General features: G+C 37.1%; 1 protein-coding gene across 5 annotated transcripts in view; it reads left to right on the forward strand.

Annotated features, from left to right (window-relative positions):
• Window positions 1-218: 218 nt before the first annotated feature.
• The window catches only part of LOC308197655 (heparan sulfate glucosamine 3-O-sulfotransferase 1-like), a 54772-nt gene continuing 32271 nt past the window's right edge, over window positions 219-22719 (forward strand). For 2 of the 5 annotated variants that reach the window (XR_013953198.1, XM_080598519.1), the window contains exon 1: window positions 219-357. The gene's annotated coding sequence lies outside the window, so the exon portion shown is untranslated. Of the gene's footprint in view, window positions 358-615; window positions 996-12836; window positions 19272-22719 lie in introns of those variants that run through there. The other 3 variants (XR_013953199.1, XR_013953200.1, XR_013953201.1) reach the window with 3 other exon arrangements.

Here is a 22719-nt window from a genome sequence, read left to right on the forward strand (position 1 = left end):
CGCGAGCCGCGGCAGTTAAATCCCAACGGCTGCCGCGCGAGGGGCGCCCCCTGGCCTGCCGGGCATTCTTCGGGTTGGGGATGAACCCCGGGAGAAGGGAGGCTGCCGTACGCCCTGCCCTGCCTCCCGCAGCCCCCCGCCTGCCGCCTCCTCCTCCGGCCGGCGGGGCTGATGCATTAATCATGATGCGGCCGCTGTTAATGCGTTCACGCCGAGCGGGCCGTGCCACCGGTTCGCGGCGGAGCGCGAAGGGCTGAGGGCGTGAGGAGAGCTCCGGCGCCGAGCCGCCGCCGCCGCCAGACGCGCGGAGTCGAGGCCGCGGCCGCACCCGCAGCGCTCTCCATGGCTCCGCAGGAGGTAACGGGAGACACCCGCCGCGCTCCTCGTCCCCCCGGCCGTGAGGGAAGGGGCAGGGCCGGGGAGGGTGCGGGGTTGGCGGCGCTGGCCGGGCGGCTTCAACTTGCCGGGCGGCTTCAACTTGCCGGGCGGGGGAGGCAGGATCGCGTGTCTTACGGCGGGGGAGGGCTTCGCCTCGCGTCCCTGAGGTTCCCCCCCTCCGCCACAAGTCCTGCCCGTGGTTTAAAAATTGCTCTCTTGGCATCTCTGTGCGGGAGCCGGGCTCACTTTTACCGCCGCTGACGCTGTCAAAAACGTCGTGGCTTCGGCGGTAACAACGCCGAGCCCCCTCCCTCCGGCAGCCTGCCGGGTCACCCGCTCCGCGTGAGAAATTAACCGCTGGTAATCCATTAGCTTCATCTTCCCCGCTTACGCGAGAGTGATGAAGAGTTGCTAATTAATTTACACACGAGGAAATTATCTCTGAAGGAAGGAAATATACCCCGTTGCACCTGCTCCGTCGAGACTTGTCATCTGGATCTGGAGGAGAGCTGTAAATCATGTAAAGTGTTCGCGGTGAAATCGGCTCCTGAGAGCTGTAGGATTATGTATCCAAATGCTGAATTTATATTTCCCACTAGGAAAAGACTGAAACTCAGGTCAGATATAAACTACATCATTTCATTTAAAACTAAACTGTAGTTATTTGTTGTAATTCTAAAGGGGATTTTTCTTTTCTCCAGATTAAATAGAAAGTACTATCGGAGCACATAATAATGATTTACACGTTATAGCCTGAAATCTCTTGCAGACTTGGAAATGGTTGGCAGTGTAAGGATGATGCTTTAGTTTCACATATGCCCTCTTATTTTTGCTACACATGGAAAGACTGAGAATGACCAGGCTGTTAAATTTTACTTTTAGTTTTTTGTCTGTACAAAACTGTATTTTCTGATATACAGAAGGGAGAGAACTTGGACTAGGGAGACCACAGCTTCCATTGAAAAGGCTGACTTTCTCAACTACAGCACCTGAAATCTGTGTGATGACTGCTTTGATTATTTCCATCTTTTGAGGGAACCATTAAAAATGCGATAAGCTCCTTCCACGAATTCTGCTTGCTGCCTCTAAGGCAATACTACAATAGTTCTTGACACTTGTCTGTTAAATGAGCTGAACTGGGGCGAACTACTGTTCAGTAAGATTCTTGTTTTTAGGGATAGTTATTCCTGTGTCAGATATTTCTTCATATATTAGAAAATGTGGTGTGTTTTTTTTTTTTTTTTTCAGACTGGTGAGATCATGGTTTCATATTATAAAAATTCTTTGATTTCTAATTTCCAATTTAGTTTTATTGCACAAGTGAATTTTGCAATATATGACTAGTTTTGTTGCTGACAAAACTAGTCTGAGGTTTTGTCATTTCAGAACTAAAATATATTGGAGTTAATTACTTTAGTATCCCAACATATTTTTGATAATACTGTAAATGACAAATATTATTGCTATGTTGTTTCAATTATGTAAAAATACTAATTTCTAATTAAAAAGATTGCATGTGTTGTAGTTGGAGACTGTACATTGCATTAAGTCATGTCATCAGACTGAAGGAATGAAGGAGGTTGTGTTCTTCAACAGTGGTGGCACATGTGATTTGAAAGTTTCATCGGTTGTAGGCTTATTGTAAAAGTGTATGGATGCAAGTGGCAGCAGAGGGCTAAACTAATAAAATATACTAATACTAATCCAGAAGCCTAAGAGGTAGGAAAGAACATATGAGCTAGGCTAACCACTGAATATGCTTACTTTGAAGACCAGGATGTTTGCAGTGGTTGTCCTATCACTGTTATACAGCTATAGAATAAGGGAGCCAAAAATAAGCACAGGCTGAAAGTAAAAAAGACAAAAAATGTAAAGGAGGCTAGAGAGATTGGGGGGAAACATTTTGAAATTTTGACAGTCTGTCAAATTCATTTTCTCCAGTACTTCATGTCATTGCTGAACTAAGTCATATTCACATATATAGCAGTTTATGTCATTTAAGGTGGAATCCTCTGTTTAGTCTACCAATTAAAAAGGATTCTGTTTTTCTGGATTTAATTTACCACAGAAAAAGAGATGATAGAGGTCAAATGGCAGTCAGTAAAGGTGGCTTTATCTTTGAATTTGAAACAGGAGAGCAATTTATTTTCTTCTCTGATTCTTCTAACTGAAAATGCTATGGTGAGCAATGGTCCCCGAAGTGGCCAAAGTATACTAAGCAGTAGCCATTTACTGGTCTGAGATAGCACTGCAATAGAAATACTTTTTTTCTTTTTAAACAGCATTGTTTGGGTCACAGTGCTTTAACTATGTAGATTACATGTGAATAACAAGGAAATTCTGAAAAAAATAGGGGTTTGACCAACTTCTGTCATAGCTTAAGTTCCCATCCTGTGTAGATTCTGAAGTGAAATTTATGTTTGGCTGCCAGAGTGTGGTTCAAGTTACATCAGAAAAGCATTTGCTTCTTTTCTAATCTAAAATGAAAAAAATCATTGGTCAACCAGCAGGACATTGGGAAATGTGTTTACAGCCACGGCATTTCACTGTGTGTACAATAATAACATGATTGTGTTTGATACAATGGATTGCAGGCATGGTGACTTCAGCGAATGATGGACCCGCCTACTTTCTCAATATTTGCAACAGGCTGAGTATGTTTTTCTGTGATGAGACCATAATGCTGCATGCTTCTCGATAGACATGGCTTCAAAAGTTGCTGAATGGATCAGAGTTAGCTGACTGCACCACTGCTTGATGTTCTCTTAGTGCTATAAAAATAACTACTTGGCAACTGGTCCATATCTGTAGTCATATGAATATACCCTTTCTATTTTCTGTAGCTGTTTTTGATTCACTCTTTGGTGCTTGACATAAGAAAACTTTTGAGTGGTCAATGATTAACATCAAAGCAGTATGCTACGTGGGGGATGATTAGATCTATGTCTTAGAATCTTATGAGAGGTTTTCAGATAGCAACATCATTATAGAAAGGATAGTGCCAGGATTTCAGACTTATATGCATAGAGTGCAATCAAATTCCTATTTTGGCTATTTATATAGTAAGCAGAAATCTATTAAACTAGCAAGGATGACAAATATTTAATGAAAACTGAAAGAAGCTGTATCATTTCAGTATGTTTACAATGCACTGCTCTATTTAGTTGCTGATTAAATCTTTCGATCTCAAGGACAGCTTCCAGTCATCTACTTTGATGCAATATTCTATAAAAATGTAAGGTAGTAGAGTAGGGGTTTAAGTCTTAAGACTGTTTTCTCTTAAAGGTGAAAAGTTTGTTTCAGTCTTCTTATAACCCAAATTGAACTTCAGTGGGAATAGTTGGAAGAAAAAACCTGGGAAGGGAGGGGAGCAGAACAGGGAGCAGTTCTTCACCATACTAATTCAGGGCTGAAGAAGAGGCCTTTTCAGGGTTAGGCAACAGCATTATCTAATCTCAGACATAAGCTGACTACAGTCTACCTTAAAGCTAGTTAAGTACTTTGCCTTGTTGCTCTTTCTGGTTAAAAGTTTTGAAACCTCTCTTGTAATATGTAGAACTTTCTTCTAACTTCCAGCCTAAATATATTCTTTGATTCCTAATTTGTAGTGTCTCAGTTTTGTTACTTAAAGGCAATTCCTTCTTTTGTGTATATTCCTCAGTAAATTATAAACATTGATCATGTGCCTTTCATGTGCTAAGATCAAAGGAGCCAGAGCAAATCTGTCAAATAAAACAAGATACATACAGAGACTAGTAACTTGATTCTCCTGAATTCTGAACATATCTCACCTGCATCCAATGCTGTGTCCCTGAAGTGTCTCCCCTATGTCTTAAATAACAGTTCTAATGCTCTACTTGGTCTACTAAAAATACCATATCGGATACTGGTGAAGATAAAGTTTGTTCTACAGGTATACCTAATTGGATTAGTTTTGCAGTAGAGATGTGAATTCTTTTTTCCTGTAGTTCTGAAATTATAAGATACCATGCCATCAGAAATTCTGCTATTTGCATTCATGTGGCTTTGAAGACTTGCTAAATGTTTTCCCATTTCTAATACATCTATCCCAAAGGTCCTCCAATGTCCACTGTAGAATAGTGAGAGTCTTGTATCGAGAATACCTCCTGTTTTTATCAAAACACCTCTACATTTTGCCAAGTTCACAAATGAGCACATGACAAAATCCATCTGAAAAGTGATTTTTAAAGAAGTCCATTCATTATCTCACTTGTAGTTGGTTTTATATCTACTTTATTTTTTTGTATTACACCCTTTTCAAATCAATAAATAATTGCTGGGTGATGCCATGTCAAACTATTTGCTGAAATTTGAAGAGATATCCTTTACCTTAATATTTTCTTTTAAGGTTAACTTGTTTGCTCCAGCCTGATGTATCTTTTTAAATTATGTTGAAATTATCCTGCTTTTTTTTTTTTTAATGGTCCTCTTTATAGTTGATATAGTTGGAAAAAAAAACCTATAATGCTTCTTATACGTTGAAATCAGGATAACATTTGCCTAGGCCACTTCCTCCTCTTATCTTAAGCAGAACATTTTATACTCTTGAGTCTACTCTCCACTCTGATCTAGATTCTTCTTGCAACTCACTGTTTATAAAGTGTAGAACCCTACAGATTTCTGGTGATGATGCTAGGTCCTTTGTAAATTCCCTACCTTGTGCCTGTCCATTAATAATCCACGGAGGAAGCTTAATCTAATACAAAAGCCATTGTATTCTTAGTTGGTAAGAACAGGAACCTGAACGAAACACTTTTTTTTAGTACCTCGTTTAATTTCCTAGGTCAGCTTTGTGTCCCTATTGCTTCTTTCTTTCCCTGTTCCCCACTTACAATTACTGTCCATTTTGTTCTGCTGCTCAGGTAGATGTTCTCCTGAGACTTAACAGTCAAAAAGATAGGGGAGAAATATCCTGGGATTCTTGTCATAACTTGGGCAACCCTTGGCCATGGAATCATTGAATTACCTGTAGAAATTTGCTACAGAGTTGGAAAGTAATAAGTTAAAGCTTAATTTAAATTTTACTTAGGTTCTATAATTTTTAATAACAGACTAACCTATGTCTGCAATGGGTAAACTTGTTGAAATGATACGAAGATATTGTAATTCTCTGAATGCAATTTTATGAAGACAGGTAGTTCATATGGCTCGACATAAAGAATATTATGCCTTTCTGCTGGAAGGGCTTTGAAGCCTTTTTCTCATCCAGGTTACCTAGACCTCAAAAGTGAAGAATCTCTCCATTCTCTGAATTCTTTGTTTTTGCTGAGGTGTCTGTCTTATTTTTGTAGAACTTTCCTGCCTGTTAAAAGCAGGTTCCTATTTTCAGTCCAGTCCTTATTTCTCCTGGTATCAGTGAAACAAGTGACAGTATCAGAACTTTATCAGTGCTGCCCGCTAAGTTTTAAATGGAAATTGTGGAATTGACCAGAATGTTGCTACATGTTCATCTGTAGCCTCCAAAAGCATTACCCTTTCATGCATGTTTAGAAGTTTAGGTTTTCTAATCATTAATGTAAGAATCTAGTCTCCAAATACTGACCAATTTCTATAGCAATCCCCAGCCCCCCCCTTGCAGTTAGCCCCCCTTGGCTAAAACTAACATATAGATTAGGAAGTTTTTAAGACTACAGAATGAAGATAAGCCCTTTATACTTGGGAAAGAGATGTTTCTAACTGATATGTGAAGTAAGTGGAAAAGCTACTAAAATGAAGTGTTCTGCAATGGCTTGAATAACTGGAGCTGGAGCAAGACACGGTACATTGCATTAATTAAGTTAAAGTGTGGTTTTTAAAACAGCTGTATTGTCTAAATGTTTGAGTGTTTTTTTTTTTTTAATATAAATAGTGATTTGCATCCATATTATTTTGTTTTGACATCACAACTTTTTTTTTTTAAAAAAAAAAAACTTCAGTAGTGTTGATTTTACTTAATTCCCAAAGTGTAACAAGATATCAGTGGAAATGCAATGGTGTATTATTATTTCATGGTGGTGGTGAGGACCTCTGGAGGAGACCCCTGCTCCTCAAAGCAGGCTCATCTACAACATGATGCTCAGGGCTATGTCCAGTTGCATTTTGAATATCTCCAAGGATGGACACACAGCCTCATTAGGCGACCTGGTTCAGTGTTTAACCACCTTCATATTAATTTTTTGTGTTTGTTTGTTTGCTTTTTTTGTTTGTTTGTTTTTGTTTTTCCTAGTGTTCAAATGGAATTTCTTACCTTTCTGAAGCAAGGGTTTTTTAAAGTCGGCTTGCTGCAGGTGGTGGCAAAACCTTGATAAAAATTGCATCTGTATTCTACATTTTCTCTTGCTGTGACACACTCATCTGCTTTACCAGCAGAAGAGACACTGGACTACCCTCATTATAAGCAAACTTTAAGGTTTCTAGGGTGATACTCAATGTGCTGTTTAAGCGTGGTCTACAGTCAAGCTGTTCCTCAGGAAAACTAATTCAATGTTGCTTGAATAGAGAACATTTTCTGTTGGCTTATGAAGTCACTAGTGCATCCACTTCTAGCTAAAAGGCTGTATTTTCTTTGTGTGTATATTCATAGAAGAGTGAGGTAGAGGAACCTTTTCATGAAGTGAAGGCTTTCAATTTACAGAATATTGTAAAAGGTAATACTTAAAATATTGAAAATGCTTTTTTTCTTTTTTTTTTCTTTTTCCCTGGAAATTAAGATACTGTGTTCTAGGGACACAGTGATGAGCTAACTATGCTTTCAGCTTAAATACCTTGACATGGGTTTCAAGAAGAAATCTAGTTTTCTCAGTTTCATTCTTAATTCACTTCCTGTGGGAACTCCATTTGAAAAATGGAAGAATTTTACTTCTCTGTGTGATAATAAGGCATCTGAGGATGCCTCTAGAATTTGGAGAGAAATTGCTTTTGGCTTCTAAGTTGAAGTGGATAGTTAGGGATGAAAAAATTGGTGATGGGCACCTGTGCAGGTTTGCAACTCTTGCCTTTACCTTGATTTCCAAAATCAATAAAATGTATATGCATTATCTGAATTTCAGAAAAGTAATTCCCGTTGTTAGTTGTTGTTTGTTTGTTTGATTTTGTTGTTGTTGAAAAGTTTCTGTTAACTCTGAGCATCTGTTTTATTTGGAAAGGCAGAGGAAGTCCTTTTTCCCTGGTGCTATAAAGGGTGAAGTTATAGTTACTCGCTAAAATGTTGCATATTACCTACAGAACTACAGAGATTTTTTTTCATATTTTCCCCCTACTACTGTTCTTTAGAGTGTTAAACAATTTTGCATATTACATTTAAGTCTCTGGAAGTAAAGTCTTAACTTTTCATCATCTTAAAAAGTGTTCAAAGAAAAAGGGAAAAAAGATGCCTAATTAAACATTATAAACTGCAAACAAAAGACTTTCCTTTTTTTTTTTTTGCAAAAATCAACCGTAGAAAATGTGTTGTAAGAATGTATTTATTTACAGTGGGATATTAATGAATACCTGAAACATTTGTAAGTGCAAAAGCAAAATAATGAGGAGGTAGATCGTCCTGATAAATGACAAAATAGAAGTTGGTAGAGACACTGTTTTTCATAAGTAACTGAATAAAGGAATCCAAATACTGAGCATAGATTTTTGGTTTCTGGATGTGCAAAACTGGACTAGTTCTGCCCTTGTCATAATTTAGCATTTATATAGTGCTTACTAGGTATAAAAGTCTGTAGACGTTAATGATCTTCATTACATCCTCTGCAGCAGGTTGGCGGTGTTACTTCTACAAATGACCAGTATTGGGCCAATATATTTTAGACCTAGAAATCTGATAGCAGTTTCAATTGTGATACAAATTTGTTTGAAGTGTTCACAGGGAAAGCTATATCCCAGAATCCAAATTCAAGTCTTACAACATATGCTTTTATTTTAAAGGAACAAATATACAAGAATTTCATTCTGAGCACTTGAATAAGATTTTGTCTCTTTGATAATGGAATCTAGTCAGATACAGTTTTCCCCAAATTAATCTGTTTACCAGTATACAGAAGAAATTTTAAAGGTTCCTACAGAATAGATCTTTAAGTTACAAACAGTATGTCTGATTTAGCTCCCATTTCTATGGAAGAATGGTCACACATGGAAAGAGGAGGTTTGACTCTCATGCATTCACACTCCTCAGCTGACAAACTTTCCCTCCAGCAATCAGTTGACAGTGATCAGCTTGAGGATTATTTCTGGAAGGAAAAGGTCTACAGCTCTACTTCAACAGTAAGATTAAAAAGTAGCTGTCATCTGTTTCCCTGGCTTAACTAGTTAAAATCATAGCCATAAAAATGCCATATTACGGAACATTTTATACAGTAGTCAGACCTCATTAACTGAAAGGCAGTCAACCCTTGCAGACAGTGGTTTGTAACACAAAGTACAACAAAATAAATTTTGACTGTAACTTCAGAATTAGCTGTTGGTTTGTTTCTAGATGATATAATTCTTTAAAATAAGCCTTATGCAGATATTATAATAAAATGTTTTATCTTGTGATCTTGTCATATATAGAAAACATAGGCGATTCTCAGTATAAAAAGCATTCGTATAACAACCATATTATCAAGTATCTTCCAGACTTGCCTCACATTAATTCCAACATATCCATGTTTGCCATTGTACCATTTATAAAGGAAGGCACTGTCAGGTTGAAGAAGGAAAATCATTTGCAATTGTCAGCTTTGACACTTTCTAGTGATAGATTCCTAAGATGAAGTATGAAAATAAGCAATTCAGATTTTTATTTATTTATTTATTTATAGGTTGCAAATTAGGCATCTTTTAGACCTTATCCCCAAAAATTAGGTTGTCAGTCCCAGAAAGATCTGACTCTACTTCCTTTCTACAACATACTACCTTTAGTTTATTGAACAAATAAATAGCTCAATTTAGTTAGGTGTCTTTTTATTGTTTTTTTTTTATTTATTATTATTGTTATTGTTGTTTTATCTGCTCACTCAATTTACAGATTCTATTTTATGGCTTTGATTTTGTTCTGTATTTTTTAAACATTGAGTCTTCCGTAGCAGTAGCTGTTCATCACTGACATCCTGGCTATGATATTTTTCTGTCCCCTCGTATAGTAGATTAATAAAATATACTCACAACACACAGATTCTTTTGTGGGTCTAGGGGTTTCTAAGTTCAAAATCTGACATGTGCACTGGAGAATGAAGAAAAAGAAAGGGCATGTTATTTTCATACTCTACTGAATCTTAAGTTAGCTCCAAGATTCTGGATCCTAAAGTAAGACCCATTCTTGTGCACTTCAAAAAATCCTGAAAGATTAGACCTCTTTAACAGGTTAGAGAGCTGAATGCTTCTGTTTTTTTTACCCTTTCTTTACCCTCCCCTCAACAAAATTATGGCATTTTAATACATTTATTTAAATATTTGCTGCCTAGCTTTTTTGTTCATTCTTTATCTCCTGTACCCTGATAGCATAAAGTGTCAATGATAGAAAAGAGAAATAAAAAAAATATCTTGTAAAGCTTGAAATTTAATCTTGTAATTTCAAAAATGCATCTTGAGAAGAGGACTGTTATGATAATTATGAATGACATTTTAGAAAACAAAACTATGTAAAGAATTGATTAAAACTAAAGAGTTGTTCCTCAAAGTCAGGTAACCAGATATTCAGGGAAGAGCAGTATATCTCTTTTCTTCTGAATCCTTGTGCGGTCCTATGCACAGAATATTGTGCTTTAATACTCAATGGAGTTGTTCTACTTTGCTTCTATAATGTAGCAGCTTCCTTTAATCAAACGGAAGCCAATAGGAATATGCAAGCATCTCATAAAGCTCTCTGTTGCCCACTGGGAGATACTTGAATTTGTGCTAGCTTGCAGTAAAAGGAAATGCTGTTAAAGTGTGTTGTTTATTTTTCTGTAAAAACTCTAATATACAGTATATAAAATTTCAACTGAAGAAAATCAGATAATATCATATATACTGAATAACGCCAATCTAGAATACTGCTCAGCCAATCTAAAGTAAAAAGTGCACATATTAACATTTCTGTACAAAATGATCATGTTACTTTACATTGTAGATAAAGAAATATGGCCTCTTTATGCTGTTGCTAATTGATATTTTGTGATTGTAAAGTAGTCTAATTTCTGAAATGCAAATAACAATGTTTGCTGTGTTTACATATGTGGGGAAGGAAATAATTGCCTCATTCTTAAATTGCACTTAGCTGTTTTGGTGGACATGATTTTCCATTTATCTACAAAATATTCCTCATGTTTTTTTTTTTTAAAAAAAGGAAGAATGTTAAGATTGCAGAGTAATCTGTGTAAATCATGAATCTAAAGACACTAATTATCTGTTCATATAGCTTATTATGTATGTGCAATGGTATATTGACACAATCTCTGAATCTCTGGCTGTGCAGTCATGTTCTGTTGGTCTTGTTCCTGTGAAATGTGTTCATTATGTGTAGTTAATAATAACAACAAATACTTCTTTATCATTTCATTGTAGATCTTAATGAGAAGAATAAGACTATAATAATATTTATTTTTATAATCTTATTTTTAAACAGATGGAGAAACCATGTACATGGTAAGTTGTTATATAGAAAGCTTTGGCTAAGGCTCAGAATTTTCTGGTTTTGTAGCTATTGAATGAGAGATGTTCAATATGAGTCTTCACTGAATAGGTATGCCTCATGTACAGTTTAAATTACTGCAGTGTATAACTGATGTGAGTTTGGTTTTACTGCTTTAAAATGTGCTTACATGAGGAATGAAGGAATTCTAGGTATCAGTGTAGAGCTGGTCAGAAACTATTGCATGGCACTAAGCTGAAGCACTGCTTCAGCTTAATGTTTCATAGAATCACAGAATCATTGTTTAGGTTGGAAAAGATCTTCATTGAGTCCAGCTGTTAACCTGGCCTACTGAGTCCATCAATAAACTATGTACCTTAGTGCTGCACCCACGTGTCTCTTAAATACCTCCACCAATTTCCTGGGCAGCCTGTTCCAATGCTTGAACACCCTGTCTGTACTGGAGATTTATTTTATTTCATAAAAAAATGTGAATTCTGTGTAACAGAAATACTGTCTTTTGTAATCCTAACAAACTTTAAGGGAGCTACAGAGGCAGTTCTCAGGAATCCCCACTGTAAGGCAGAGCTGTCGCAACTTTCCTGTCATACTTTTGCATTTTGCTTTAACAAAGAGCTTAGGGAAAACTAAGTGGAATCATTTCTTGTACTACTGAATCTTCAGGATTCTTCAAAACAAGAATTTGTATTCCATTTAGCTGAGTATCCAAGCATAAAATATCTTCATCCTGACCTCTTAATGTCTAACATTCTAATTTTGATGTTGAGTAAATACCTACTTAGCTTTAATGCATTCCTGTTTAATGTGTGTATCACTTGGGATGGCTCTGAAAAGTGAATATTGAATTTTGTAGTCCAGTGTGTAAAGTCATAAGGAAAATTTTGCCTACTTGAAGTTTTATAAATTGGCCCCTTTTTATTTTATGTCAAGGGAATGAATTCAGGAAGGCTCAGTGACATGGGAATGGCTGTAAGTTGTTTTCTCCTGAAATAACTAGATAATTCTTTCTAGGGCCCATTCAGTGTTACTCAGATACCACAGAAGAAGGTCCTACCTACTCCTTGTTGATGATAAGGCTTTTTATCCTTACTTGATATATAGTTACAATACTTATAATGCAGGTTTGTGGTTTTTTGCTTGATGAACCTGATCTCCTTCTATGACCAAGTGACGCGCTTGGTAGATGAGGGGAAGGCTGTGGATGTGATCTACCTTGACTTCAGTAAGGCTTTTGACACCATTTCCCACAACATTCTCCTCAAGAAACTGGCTGCTCGTGGCTTGGACTGGCGTACGCTTTGTTGGGTTAAAAACTGGCTGGATGGCTGGGCCCAAAGAGTTGTGGTGAATGGAGCCAAATCCAGTTGGAGGCCGGTTGCTAGTGGAGTCACCCAGGGCTCAGTGCTGGGGCCAGTCCTCTTTAATATCTTTATCGATGACCTGGATGAGGGGATCGAGTGCACCCTCAGTAAGTTTGCAGATGACACCAAGTTAGGTGCCTGTGTCAGTCTGCTCAAGGGAAGGAAGGCTCTGCAGGAGGATCTGGATAGGCTGGACCGATGGAATGAGGTCAACTGCATGAAGTTCAACAAGGCCAAGTGCCGGGTCCTGCATCTGGGGCATAACAACCCCAAGCAGCGCTACAGGCTGGGAGATGAGTGGTTGGAAAGCTGCCTGGCAGAGAAGGACCTGGGAGTATTGGTTGACAGGCAGCTGAATATGAGCCAGCAGTGTGCTCAGCTGGCCAAGAAGGCCAACAGCATCCTGGCCTGTATAAGAAGCAGTGTGGCCAGCAGGTCTAGGGAGGTGATTGTCCCCCTGTACTTGGCTCTGGTGAGGCCGCACCTCAAGTACTGTGTTCAGTTTCGGGCCCCTCGCTACAAGAAGGACATGGAGGTGCTCGAGAGAGTCCAGAGAAGGGCAACGAAGCTGGTGAGGGGTCTGGAGAACAAGTCTTACGAGGAGTGGCTGAGGGAGCTGGGATTGTTTAGCCTGGAGAAGAGGAGGCTCAGGGGAGACCTCATCGCTCTCTATAGGTACCTTAAAGGAGGCTGTAGAGAGGTGGGGGTTGGTCTATTCTCCCACATGCCTGGTGACAGGACGAGGGGGAATGGGCGAAAGTTGCGCCAGGGGAGGTTTAGGTTGGATATTAGGAAGAACTTCTTTACTGAAAGGGTTGTTAGGCATTGGAATAGGCTGCCCAGGGAGGTGGTTGAGTCACCATCCCTGGAGGTCTTTAAAAGACGTTTAGATGTAGCCCTTAGTGATATGGTTTAGTGGAGGACTTGTTAGTGTTAGGGCAGAGGTTGGACTAGGTGATCTTGGAGGTCTCTTCCAACCTAGACGATTCTGTGATTCTGTGATTTTTTAGAAGACATTTTATTCTGTGTTGAGGAGGAAGGAACATTCAGTGTAATTTAACAGTTTTATTTTCAAGTTACAGTTTCTGCATTTCTTAAATGTTTTAATTTCTTGTTCATTTGACTTTCTTGTCTATTGTTCAGTATATTCAACAGTTTACACGCAGTTGCAGGCTTCATTTTCTGTATTCTGTTTTTTCAGATTTTTTTTTTTTTTATATCTATGGTTCCCTTGGCACATATTTACACTCTCGGGGGAGGAAGGGGCTTTTCTGTTCTTTTTCAGTTTTCTTTTTATTTTATTTTCCCCATGATTGCTTTCCAGTTCTCTTTTTGCTCTCCACTTGTCATTCTTCACCATCTTCCAGTCTCCCAGATCTGGTTTTATGAGTTCTAAAATGAAACCTCAAACCCTGTTGAGCTGCAGGTTTTGATTAGTACTGCTTGGCATGGAATTTTGTTCCGAAATGTCTTTAGTAGATGATACCAGTCTTTCAAAACTCTACCTGTTGACAAAATCAACAATTCAGTGCATAGGGTGCTCATATGGTATTTGTATTGCAGTAAATTGGGTAGATTCAGGACTTCATCTTGCCACATTTTGGTTATACATTGCACTGGGTAAGTATATATAAATATTTCACTTACTGCTGAGAAACTTGTCTTTATTATGATTCAGAATAAACTATCCATTCAGAATAGCATCTCTTTTGTGATTTGTGAACAAATTTTTGGCTGACCAGCTTTAGATGTAAACAAACTTTGGATTTGCGACATTTTTGTCACATCTTCAAGTAAAATGTTTTGAAAGTAACTGAGTACCAAAAGGTACGGATATGCCTACATTTCATTTTTTTCTGAAGAGTTCTTCAGTATATTACCATTCAACTTTTTGTAATAGTTACTGGCTATGACAGTGTGTGTATCATTTAGTAGTGCAGCTTATGCGAGCAGAGGATTCAGCCAGGATTTGACACTGGAGTTGTCTCTTACATGCTTTTGAATTCACATCCTCTCCCTCTCTGGAGAGTGTCCACGTTGTTAGTTCATAGAATATTGTGTAGTAGTGTGTTGGATTTGGATGTTTACATTGAAATTTACACTCTTATTATTTTAAATATTAATGAGATTGAAAATGCAGCAGTAGTGTCCATATTCCACCATGGCAGAAGTGGAATGCACTTCAGATCTTGCTGTCTTTAAGTGCAGTTGCCCTAAAGATAATTTTAATTTTGATCTAGGGTTAGTTAATTAGTACCTGCAAAATAAAATAGTTTCACAAAATGAATAAACGATGAACCTTGTTTTCATGGTTTTCTACAGCATATGAAATTGCATGAGTAAGTATAGTGGAAAGTTTATGTTCTGATCCCTCCAGGCGAAGGTAAAGTTGTTTATGGTTTCCTGTTGTCTCCTGAAAGTCAGCCTCTGACAGTCAGAGAAGAATGGTGACATTGACATTGCCCAAAAAGCAAGGAGAATTGTGCACTAATACTTGCCAAAAAACATTGGCGAGGGAAGGCTGTGTCGTGTCAAGTTCCTGTGAACTCATTTGGACAAATGGGCTTGCAGTAAGAGAGCTGGGAATCATCTGATTTGCTACGATATGCTGCCTGGGGAAAAGACCTGGGAAGTATTTAGATGGAAGTAAAGCTTTCCATTTAGTAGAGTATATTTGAGGAAGTCCCAAGGAAAGTAAAAAGGTAGAGGTTTGAATGTCCAACATTGCTGCTACCAGCACAAGACAAAAGTTTTCCAAGCAACTTATGGTCTCAGAACAGGCTAGTGACTTTGGATACTCTAAATTTTGTTCTGCCAGACGGTATATTAAAAAAAGCGTTTTACTTAACTTACTGTTTCTGAAAGTTAGGTTGAGTTTAAAAAGACATTCATTTTTTCCAATTCTGGCTTCATGCTTAAAGTGTCAAACTTACATATTCGTATGATTTAATACATGTTTACAATGCTCTTTTGTAGGATTGCTAACAAGTAAACAGAATAAATGGCATTACTGTGATATTGTTTTCCTCTTGTCTTTCAGTGAAGGCAGGTAATAGACTTTCTTTACAATAGTAATTGAAAATTTTTTTTTTTTTAAATGTCAGATTTCACCTTAACACAACTACTTGCAAATATGACATTAACTCTGCTGGAATCTATGGAGCTGTATGTGGTTGAACTTACAGTTGCTTAAATTGAGCTTGCATTGAGTACTTTTGAGAAGGGTGTTTGTTTAATGTTGGAATCAATTCCATATATTCTAGTAGTAGTCAGAAGAACTTATTTTTTTAAAGGCCATGGCATATCAAATTTTAAAAGGACCTTAGCAGAAGAAAAGTAGCATATAGAAATCTATTTTTTCAGTTTAAGCTTGTTTTACAGAGCTGACGTATGCAAAACTTTTCATTACTTTCTGATGATGTTTACATTGTAGTATTGAAAGGAAGGCTTCCACCTTTGCAATTTATGCTCAGTTGGGTGAAACAATATAGTCACATTTTATACAAAAGAAATTAAGATTAGCTAAGTATTCAGGCTAACAACTGTCAGATGTACTTAAATGCAGATAAGTAATTTTACTCTGGGGCAAAATTAAGGTGGAGGGTATCTACTGAAAGGAAAAATCTTGGAGCATGCTGACCAGTAGAGACAGAGAAGAACCGGTTAGAAGAATATCTAGTGTATAAAGCACTGTTTCAGTGCAGTTGTACTGTAGCTGTGTAAAAAGAAAAGAGTGAGAAGTTGTATGTTGAAGTATGTTGAAGTCTTGGATATTTGTTAAGTCACATATACATGGGAGCATTCAACGTTGAACTGAGCTAACAATCTTTATTTAAATTGTATTCAATCAATAGACGTATAACCCTTCTTCCTTGTCTCCATTCATTGTATTTCACTGCCCATTTTATTTCTTAAGAAATACGTGTACACATGGATTGATATATTATAGATTTAATTTGTTTTAATATTGCTGAATTTTCTTATACTGCTATGATCTCACATTTTATCTGATGAATTAAGGTGTAGTATGTGCTTCTGTCTAAAAACTGTTGCTTCATGTGCCCAAGTCACAGAACCACATTATTTTCCATGTGAAATTGCAGACAGGTTGCATGCTATTGCAACTTCTTGCCAAATAGCAGGCTTAACTGCTGCATGCAAAACTGTTCTTTTGAGGAGGGTAGTGGAGAGTAAATAAACTATAATAATAAGATTTGATTTACTCTTCTTTCTGGGCGGAGCAAATATGAAACAGATTGAACAGTATGGTGGAAAGATGGATGTCTGTTTTAATGGAGTCTAAGTAAGAGCAACATCTGGGATTTACCCATGGATAAAGTAGGTACCAACCTGCTCTCATAGTCTCTCCTTGAACATGTGTGGGAGTCCAGTTTCTCCGTATGACACCAGTGTAAGAGCGGACTGTCTTTGTCTGCAGAACCATCCATTTTCTTGCCAGCCTCTCTTGCAGCATGAAAAGTAAGGGTACATTGCACTCCATTTCTAAGTATGGTCTTCTCTACCCTTCATCAGATTCTGGATTTGGTACAGAAAATGCAAGAACTGAGAATCTGTTTTGAATCTACTGGACTTAACTTTATTGGTGGATCAGAAACAGGGCTCAGACTGACTGTCATACTGGCTGAGCTTTCTGCTGTGATGCTGCCGGCAGCTGTGGGCATAAGGGCTCAACTGCAAAGCCTTGTTGTGGAAAGCTAGTGTTTTATCCTATAAACACTATAACACCCTATAGTTAGTGTCTGAAATCCATCTGCAGCCATGTGCCAACAGATAGCTTGCCATACTCAGTTCTTGAGCACAGGAAAGAGTTCAGTTTTGTTTTTTTTTCGATGTGGCATAGGCTTATCTTTTTCTCTTATTTTCATATGTGCCCATCTTAAATAAATTCTGGGTTTAGTTGTAAGGCTATTGTAAAGAAATAACATCTGCTAACGTCTGAAATTCTTGCTCTTCACTTTTAAATAAAGTAGCTTATTCCCTTTTATCTTTCTCTCTCTGATTTTTTTTTTTCCAAGCACGGTGAATGTTTTTTTTCTTGTGGAAGACAGCCTGAATACCCTAAATGTCACCTGCCATTATAATTTTTAAATTGAAACCTTTATTTGTAGGGTTTTATGTATCATCTTAGTGTATACGTTGTCTTTCTCCCCTATTTGTCAGAAGCATTACTGTAAGAGGAGATTATTAGCATAGCACAACACAAGCTTTTACTAGCTTGTTCTTGTCTCTCTACAAATGACCATTATTCCTTTATTGTAAGTTTTGTTTGAATTTGTTGACAGTAAGAATAGGATCTCACTGAAGGAAAAAATTATCTCTTTGGAAGGCTAACCAAGGAACAATTCCATACAACTGAAGTGTCGCAGACAAGCGGTCATTGTTTTCATTGCTTGCACCTTTAGAGTAAAAAGCAAACTGATCCAGTCATTTAGTGGGCTTCTTGGGTAATGTAATCACAGTGATGAAAAGTGGACAGACATGGAAACAGTGAAAGCACTTTAGCATTTATGGGTATATACCATTTGAATTCTTCCTTGAAGAAGCATAGGCTTACCATTTTTTGCACTTAAAAGTGCAAGGTGCAAAGGATGACAGAGTAATTTCAGTTCTATTTGTAACAATGCTAACTGAAGCTGTTGAAACACTACCTTCCATTTAAGCACCAAAACAAAGGTACACCACTCTGTAAAATAACAGTACATGCAGCTAAGGGGTTTTGCTGAATAATTCTTAGGAGAAATGAGGAAATGTCACAAAGGTGAAAATGAGTCAAATATTTGTGATCTTGCTTGAACAACTGCTTAAAGTGTGAATTCAAACACTGCTTTATGAGAGCTCTTTAGCTGGAAAGCTAGGTGAAGATGAGTAGTAAACTCAGAACAGGAAACTATTGCCTGCTTATGTTCCATTGTGCTAGGAAAACTGGAACTTAAAGACTATAAATAAACAAGGTTGCATCAGACATTGAGTTCCATAATCTGTTTCTTAATCAGAAGAAACTGTAATTTTATGTAGCTGTTTAGGTCAACTGTAGCGAAGCTGTTCCCACCTTTAGCAAGTACCAACTCTTTTCCTGCTAAAATAATCGAGTTAAAAATGGAAAAAGCAACTTCACCATGCTGTGCAGCATTCCATCTCCGATATGAGTAATTGTCCCTATGGGATCTTTAGAAAACTTCAGTTTTCTCATTTATTTTTTTTTAAAGCACCAGAGCACTTTTGTTTGTTGGAGAAGCATTTATTAAATCTGCCTAGGAAACTCTAACAAACTTTTGAAAGACTTGCATCAGCTTCCACCGAAATGTGGGAGAGCCCAGCGTAAGTATTGGGTGAGGAAAGGGCTGAACATTCCTCTTACATCTGACCTGTTACACAACTACTCAATAACAAGAACTATAATAGACAAAAAAACAAACAAACAAACAAAAAAACACTTGGTCATGTTGAAACTGGGAAGAGATTAATGGGATGTTGCTTAATAAGTTCTTTTATAAACTGAGATAACTTTGAAGCTATGTGTAATATGGACTTCCCATACAATCCTTATAAGTGTTCCTTGCATTCGTATTGTGTATATTACCAGAACACAGATATTGTGTGTTTTGTTTGGATTTTTTTGATTATGTTTTTTTTTTTTTTTATTTAACAGTGGTAGAGCTAACTTGGATCTTACTCAATTCCTTTAAAATGAACTGTAAACACTTCTGTCAGATTCTAAAAAAAAAAAAGTTCAGGTTGGAAGAGACCTCAGGAGGTCGTCTTGGTCCAACCTTCTGCTCAAAATAGAGTCAGCATTGAAGAAAGACAGCGCTACTCAGGGCTTTCACAATCTGGCCTGAAAAATGTTCAAGTATGGAGACTGTACCACAACTATGGACACCCTGTTCCAATGCCTGACAGTCCTCATAGTAAGAAGGCTTTTCCTCGTATGCTTTTCCTCATATCTCTCCTGTATCAGCTTACATCTGTTTTCTTTTGTCCACCACCATGCAACATTATGAAGAGCCTGTCTCTATTGTCACAGTGACCTCCTTGCAGACAAGCTTCTTTGTTGTTTTTGGTAGGATTATAGATGAAGGTTGCATCACAGGTGTTTTGGCTGGCTTCCTTTTTTGTGATTCTGCTGCCAAAACAGTGTTGGAGGCAACTTGCCCTGTCTTATCTTCCCTGTCAGAGATGTGGGTACTTGAAGAGAAGATGTGGGGAGATCTTAACAATGTTTATAAATATCTAGTGAGAGAGTCCAAAGATGAAACCATACTCTTCAAGAAAGCAAACAAACATCATTCCAGTCACCACACTAAAAAGTGTTTACTTATGTTAAGGTTGAATTTCATGTTTCAGTTTATGCCCGTTGTCTCTTATTCTGTCACTGAGCACTACTGACCTCTACAAATACTGCTGTGTCCCAACAAAGCTCTTAAGGTAGTTGTAATAGATTCTGTAATGTAACATATATTTTGAATAACATCCCAGCTCACACCTGTAACTCTTGTTCGTAATTTTGAAGCCTTAAATTTGCTACAGGACAGGTTGTATATTATAGTCATTATTGATGGAGTTATCAATATTGTACATTGCTGGAATTAAAGATTACTGTACAGATATGAAGTATAGCATGCAGTATTATAATAATTCTAATTGACTATAAATGACTATAGTAATTAGGTGTAGAGGTTTTTCATCTGTTCTGAGAAACTTGTGATGCTTCCACTATTTCCCATAACTTTGATCTCATTAAAATTAAATAATACTACCAGATGTTTTCTGAAATTCTTGCTGCTTTATAATTGTTTCTATGAATATCAAAAAAAAAAGAATGAAAATTATGTCCTTATAACTTAATTAAAATATTGATTTATTGGAGAATACTGAACATAACCTTCATTATTAAGCTATGTGTATGAAAAACTCATTATTAAAAAAAAAAACTGCGCATTTTTAAGCCAGACTTACTAACTTCAGACGTGAATTTACAGCTTCTTTCCTGAAGTGAACTTGTCTGTTTGATTGCTTGTGTCTTGACATTTGATAGTTTTTCCATTCTATACTCTATACCCAAACACATCAGTTTTAATGGGAAATATTCACAGTATCCATGAACAGCAGATAGCTAAACTTCATCTTAGGCCACGTAAGTCATTAAGCTTTTACATAGATTATAAAGATGAAAATAGAGTTTGCAGCCCATAGGGAGAAGACTTACTGTGTGTGCACTAAGGAGTTCACATGTGTAGTATCTCTAATGCAGGACACATTGAAGCTGTTAGTGGTGCACATTGCAGCTTGATGTGAGCACACATGGTCATTTCATGCGTATCTGCTAATGTTGCTATGATTGTGGCTCTTATGTTAGCTCTTAGGGGGCTGTTTTGTTTTTAAACTAAGTCTTACACTAGTGCTTGTAGTAGCTGGCAGTTTTCAACAAGCCCAGATACAGACTGGAAGTGTAATCCCATCCTCTCTCCAAAATAACAATGTTAGAGAGTTACACAAAAAATACCCTTGAATAACTGCAAGTGAAGAAGTTGAGATTAAGAATGCATTCTTAAAAATGCATTTGTTTTTCTGCACATTTTATGCCTCTTGATTTTTATCTAGCAGTATTTTTTGTTCATTTTTGGAAATGCTCAGAAAATGTTCCATAGGTAAACAAATATTAGCAATGCTGTGTCTTCAGGGCAGGCTTAGAACCAAACTGTGTTTGATAATGAATTGTGTGTTAAATAATAACTTCCAGTGAAGACTTATTAGACTTATAATTATATTCAGTTCCTGAACATTTGAGAACACCTCTACTGACCATTTAGTAGTATCCAAGTTAGCTCATGTTGAGCATCTGACACTTCTTTATAAAGTGTTTAGTATATTAGTTTCTGGATTGAGTCTTGTGGGAATTAAATTATCTAAACAGCTTAAAGTTTCCTGTACTACTTTTATTTTATTATTTGTTTCAGGGAATATTTTAAGTAAGGAAAGAGAATGTGATGCTTTGATATGTTTGTTGTTGTTTTTTGTTTGTGGGTTTTTTAATATTTATTTTTTATTTTTTTTCTTGCAGCCATCTGTTCTTTTTAATTTAGTTTTATGCCAGAAAGTTCTTATTCAGGGTGAAACTATCTTTTCTGCAAAACACTGTGTGAGGCTTACATCCTCATAAAAAGGTATTGGCTTTTGCACAGAGATAAAATTCCTTTGCACCAAAATCTTTAACAGTAAAGAAATAATGTAAGATTTAACTAGTGCCTTTCTGGTGACCTCTTTTTATTGACACATTTTTTTTTAATATGATTACCAATATACTGATATTAAATAAGTGGTAGATGATGTTGTAAGGAGCTCAGAGGCTCTTTGTTCTGTGATACTGGATTTCATGTGAGAGACTACTATTTGACAGCACTGCTCACCATTATACTTACTGTCTTTCTTTGGACTGTGGTATAGTTTAGGTGGATTGGTAGACATTTCAGCATGATGCAGCCAGAATACTTTCATTTATGGAAATTAGCATCCTCTGTGTTTTATTTTTATGTCATTTTATGTTTGTTTTTACATACGTTCCACAGAGGACAACTGTTACAATCAATAACATTTGCTAATTTAAGAAATAGTGGAAGCCAAAAAATGTGGCATAAAATTAGCTAAAAAATTCTCAGAGAGCAAATGGCATTGTTTTCATTTTTCATGTCGTCTCTCCTTGATTAATCATGCTTTACTCAAGAAACTAATTAGCTGGCTGTATGTTCTATGTGTCCTGTAAGTACCAGCTTTATAATTGAAAAGAAATCACATTAGACTAGAAACTCTAGTGCAGTTGTTAGTTGAACTTGACTATTTAGCACAAATGCTCATTTAAAATACAAATATAAGTACTACACTTTGATGAGGGTATAGTGAGAGGCATGTTACGATTCAAAGAGATTGTTAGATGGTGTCTGGACAGGAGAGCTACCTCACCACCTGCAATATCATAACTCAAACCAAGACCGTTTATTGGAAGGGGTACACCATGTAACGTAAAAACAGTCTACTGTGGTGGATCAGGTCTTTTGTATGTTCATTGATTTGTTACTCAGTACAACTTTCATTTTTGGATACGACCCTGTTGCCAATAGCATCTGTGGATGCCTTTATTGCCTTACTTAGGTAGATAAGGCAATTTAGTAGCTGGTAGATGCTTACTGTGTCCAGTCTAGTCTCCTTTATCAGATGTGTGGGAAGTTCCTTTACTGTTCAGACTTTTATAGCACTACACTGAGCCTTTTAATGACAGTTGCATTTATAAGCAGCATCTTCTATTGTATTCTTGGTCTTAGGATATTTTGAATATTACATTTTATTGCTATATTTCCAAAA

Source organism: Anser brachyrhynchus (assembly GCF_964034855.1).
Source record: "Anser brachyrhynchus genome assembly, chromosome: 6".
In the NCBI taxonomy this organism is placed as follows: Eukaryota; Metazoa; Chordata; class Aves; order Anseriformes; family Anatidae; genus Anser; species Anser brachyrhynchus.